Raw genomic sequence first — 5,786 nt, forward strand, 5'->3', positions numbered from 1 at the left:
CAGTCTAACACCATGTTTCGTGGGCTCGGTTCACCACACGAGTGTTCGCAAGCCCATGTGGCCTCAATCGTCGTATTTTTGGCTTTTCGACTTTTTGACTTTTGCCAATTCACAGAAAAGGCAGTGTGATTACACACACTCTTTCAGCTTTACGAAAGTCATGATTTACGGTGTATAGATACACACTAGATTGCGAAACGTACGAATCGTCCACGTGCTCCAAAGCCTATTTTCCATCAAATCATATTGTTAGTCTTCCAAACATTAGGATTCCTAAACATACAATCCCAAACCCTTACCCTGAATGAGCAAAAAAGGCTTTATTGCTCTTAACGCTGACTAAGGATTGATCTCAATGATTATCTGCTCAGACAAAGAACCTTATTAGGCAAAACTAATTTCAAGAATATGGCTTAAAGTCCCAATATTAAGTCATAGAGTATTCGGCTAACACCACTTACCCCCAAAACGATTTAATGTCGAAAAAAGGATTTGAGCACACCAAATGAAGCAGTCAGCCACTTGTCAAAGCCTAGATGCCCAACAGACACGAACCCCAAGAAGTGAGAATGTAGAAGTTTTTGGCTTAAAGCAGAGATAACATGAAAAAGATCTAAAAAAATACTAACCAGAAACGATTGTACTCACGATTACCAGAGAAGAACGGCTAAACCGAAACTAAGTGAAGAGGTATGGAGGGGAGAATCAGTCACAAAGGAATAAGAGGAAAAAGAGTAGTGTGATTTGACAAAAAGTAGAAGAAAGGAAGTTGAGAAGAGGGATTTCGGCACTAAAACTTACACTAATCAAATCCCGAATGAGCACGAAAGATAACTTATAGAAACGAAACTAGGGAGAAAAGAAGCCAGAATCGCCAAAAAGAACAAAAACCCCAAATGACAGAGAGAAAAGTCGGCACCTATTCATTCACAAATTGCCAAAAATGCATACCCAAAGACCTTCTTAGCCGAATTGCATAAACAAGTCCCTCATACTAGCAAAATAATTATCCTTCTTACTTGCAATGAGATTCGAACCCAATCCCCCCCTCAATAGCTCAACACACCACTTGCCTCCTTACCACAAGCTCTTTTGTGTCATATTTTATCTTCAATTAATAACAAGGTCTAAAGGCTAAAATCCAGGTTCCTTTAAAAGAAAAACCAAAATAAATTACAAGAGCTAAAACTTAAACCCAAGCTCCCTTATAACCTTAATGACGCCACAACCACTAAACCACAAGCTTCCTTATGACATTTTTTAACACAATAATTTAAAAGGCCTACATCCAAGCATCTAGGGTTTTATCCATGTAAAACCAAAATTTTTGCTAAAGCCCAGGTTTGAACCCAGGACTTTTCCAACTCCTCTCAGGACCCTTAACCACTAAAGCAGACATACTTTTGTTCACAGTTTCCTAACCGTTCCCTTGCTCGAGGCCCAATACTTTTAGGCCCAAATTCTGAGGGGTTACAGATTCCATTTGAACTTACTTACTAAGCATTTTTAATGCTTATTCTAGTTGTCTTCCTTCCTTGTAGATTGTCACCTTGCGGAACTTACCAAGCCAGATCAGCGGAGCAGTACACACTATCTTGAGACGATAGTTGTATGTTCAATTTGATTCTAAACTATATGGCATGTACATAAGGGCTCTTTGTGTGCAAATGGTCATTTTGGAGTTGATAGTATTATGTTAATTACGATGATGAATGGTTTTGGATATACCATTTGGTATATAACTTAGTGGTGCATAATTTGGTTAAGTTTGATGCTACATGAATGTTTATTTACTTTTGAATGGTTTGGCATGTTAAAGCTGTCAATTAGGCTATTTGAATTAGTTAAATTGATTAATGATTTGGGGATGGTAAGTTAAATGTTAAGCATGTTATATAGTTTAGTATATGCTTTGATTAATTCATGTCAATCTCTTGAATTGTTAGTTCCCAATTGGTATAATGAACATGCTTAAGTTGGTAATGGAAGCATTTTTGCATGGATATGAATATGCCTAAATGTTGAATGATTAGATTGTATGGTATAGAATGTTTTTTTAAATGGTTATATACTTGAATTGGTTGTCATTTACTTGGTTTAATGGCTTTATTTTTTAGAAAGATTGAATGAAAACACTTAGGGAGTGGGTTGGAATCACTTGAATTAGGTACCAAAAGTTTATTTTGCTAAAAGTAGAGGTAACATCATGACCACGAATCCCTGATGTTGCAATGTTGTTTGATAGTGAATGGCGTTGCGACTTGGATATACATGTCATAGCGACATGACTCACTGAGTTGGCAACGTTGCGATAGAGAAATGATAAAGTAGCAATGTCGAGCCAAGAATTTTAAAATTTCATAATTTGGTCCTAATTCAAACTTGGGTTAGCATAAGAGTTTTCATAAGCTCGTGTAAGACCCGAAAATGATTTTATATCATATCATATGCATGTGTTGCTTGTATTTAAATGTATAATGACATAAATTCAATATATATTTGATCGTTTTTGCTCTGAGAACCAGTGTAACATTCTGTAACTTAGACCTGGTGGTTGAGTCGGGTAAAGGCCATTACAAAATGAGTCAGATTTAATGCCTATAAGTCCAATTCTCATCTTTTTAAGCAATCTTAATAATAAATTAAAGTGCGCATTGCTCAGCCATCAATAGTACAGCTTCCACGAAAATAATGAAAGCCCAAAAACCATGCTCCATGTGCAGTCCCTAATTACCCTTAACTCTAACTTTATTATTCTATTGGTCCTACCTCCCATCAACATTCAACTTATACAAAATGACAAACAATTTTTATTATTATAATTAAAATTGTTTTTTAAAGAATAAATAATATTTTATTGTAATGATACAATTTTAGTTGGGTTAGAAAATACAATTTTCGAATTCGATTTAATAAATCAAGATTATGAAATTATGAATAGAAGGATTTATAGATTTAATATGAAAATATATTAAATAATGGTTAGGAAATTATATCGAAAAAATTCACTATTAAAGTTTATGAATTAAATTGTAAAAATTCAATCGTTATTGAATTTTTAATTTAAAAAATATTGAGGACTTAATTAATAATAAACTTAAAATAATAAACTTAAAGACCTTAGAATAAATTGATCATTATTAAAATATTGTGTGTGCGCGTGCGTGCATATGCGTGTGTGCGTGCGTGTGTGTGGTATAGATGGTATATAAAAATGTATTTGGAACATTGGTTACCCTATTAATTGTCTCAAGAGAATCGAGTATAGTTTAGATAAATTTATTAGTAATCCAATTTAAAAGTAAAAATTATGAGCTGAATACACCGAGCAAGATTGTAAAAAGAAAGAAAGAAAAAAAGAGTTAAACTCTCCTATCAGTTGCAAGATGAAGAAATAATATTAAGAAATCGTTCCTGAGGTTTGCACAAAGCAAATACTCTTTATGTCTATATTAAAGATTAAGACTGCTTTCCAAAGGGTTTAGGCATTTCAATATAACAGTTAAAAACCTCCAAATAAACTCAGATGAAGCATCTATAATCAATCACAGTTCAACTCCTCTCATTTTTCCTTTGAATATCATAACCTGTGATTAAAAAAATTAAAAAAAGAAACCTATAATTTTACAAATGTTATTTCCAAAAAAACTAGCGTCATCCAGGGTACGGCTGCAGTTAAATTTTCTCATATTTTGTAATTAGCTCTTTAGATTATATTGCAGGATTTTGTCAAAGACAAGTACATAAACAGCGCTTTAAATCATTTTCAAATATGAAATGTCAAGATCAAACATCATGAGTTTAGTAGAAAAACTGACCATATCATGAGCACGACTCTCTGGTGTTTTGAAACATTCTTAACCATGGACTAGGGCCTTTCTTGTCCACATTCCAGTCCTTTGATACAAAGGGAACTGCCGCATCAAGAAACACCGCTCTGGATAAGGCATCATGGTACGATGTCAACCATCAAGAGACACTCCTAATTGAAAACCATTCAAGTTGAAGGGGTATGCCTCTGTTGGGTTCCCATCATCATCGCAATATCTTAATGGAGCCAAACCTGAATGTAATACACGATCCAAAACACCATCATCAAGAAAATATGCTCCTCCCTCACCATCGTGTGCGTGTACATGCGCGTGCATTCGTGGATGTGTATGTGTATGTGTGGTATTTATGAGTATTATATGAAACTATGATATGTGATCATGTATATAAATATGTATTTGGAACATTGGTTACCCTATTAATTATCTCGGGAGAATCGAGTTTAAATGGCATGCCATAAGATTAGTGTATGGGATTATACTTTAGTTTATACCAATGAGGCGCAAAATGCATATTATACTTCGAACATTCCAATGAGGCATTGGGCATTAGTCATATTGGTGTGATGGTTGGATAATCCCTGTATATAGCTTGAGTTTGTGTACGGTTAATAGAGATATTAAAACATAAACTTTTCCTAATGTCATATGGTATGTGAAGCTAATAGTAGATGATGAATTTTGTATATAAGCATCTAAGTGACAAAAGATAGCATGTGAAAGATCATGTGAACCAGTTAAAACAAACCTTGATTGTTTATATAGATATGAAACGAATCAATGGATTCAATATAGAAATGAGAAATGAAATGATTAAGTAATATGTTCTGAAATATAAAAACGAACGTGATATGATGATAGAAAATTTAGTATGATATGTACATATGAGTTTGCCAAATGAATTATGCTATGATATGTTCAAATGAGTTTTAGTCTTTCAGGTAATGAAAGGTTACAGATTCTCCGAGGTTTACATGGAAAACGTTAGGGAAAAATCACATTTCATCAATGTAATCGTCGATGGTGCGAATGTTGATGTTAGAGTCTTTTTGCGAGGACGGAAACGAGGATAAAATGACCATTGGTACGACGCCAATCGTCGATCTAACTTTTTCAAACGGAGTACTAGCTCCTGAGAGCAACTCTACCAAGGTGTAGAAGCTTCACGATAGAGACGGTGATGATGATGAAAAATGGAAAAAAAAAGGCAGAAAAAGAAACGGTGATGATGATGATGATGATTTTTTAAAAATAATTTTAATAATTTTAAAATTATTTACTAACATCGCATATAAGATAAAATAGTGCAACGTTAGCATTTAATCACATTTGAACCGCCACGTCAGAGGTTAATGTTGACTGTTAGTCAACTAATGGCTACGTCAGCATATCCGTTAAAAATAGATCAATTTGACAAAAGAAAAAAAACGTTAAGTGTTGAAGTGCTCAAAGAAAACATAAAAGGCTAAAGTGACCAAACAACTAAAATTATGGTAGAAAGAGATGAAAGGAAGAATCATTTGTATAAAAGTGGAATAAGAGGCAGTAAGCAGTGGGAGCGTAAGGAACTAACCAGATTTTTACGTCTTCAGTTTGGAGTGATGACCAAAAACCCTACTCAATTAATTATTTTTCTTTTCTAATATTTTTTGTACTTTTTTGCGCGGAATCCTTTGATCATGGGGACTAAATAGTCCCCCACAAGTCCACTTGCCTAATCTTATATCTGTTATTTACCCGATCACGGACTTTGTTACAAAATTACAAACAAATTTTTTAATTATAATAAATATTGTTTTTAAAGAATAAATAATATTTTATTGTAATGATACATTTTTAGCTAGGGTCATAAAATAAAATTTTCGAATTTGATGCAATAAATCGAGATTTTGAAATTACAAATAGAAGGATTTATGGAGTTAATATGAAAATATATTAAATAATTTTTAGGAAATT

Source organism: Gossypium hirsutum, chromosome D02, assembly GCF_007990345.1.
Source record: "Gossypium hirsutum isolate 1008001.06 chromosome D02, Gossypium_hirsutum_v2.1, whole genome shotgun sequence".
Lineage (NCBI taxonomy): Eukaryota > Viridiplantae > Streptophyta > Magnoliopsida > Malvales > Malvaceae > Gossypium > Gossypium hirsutum.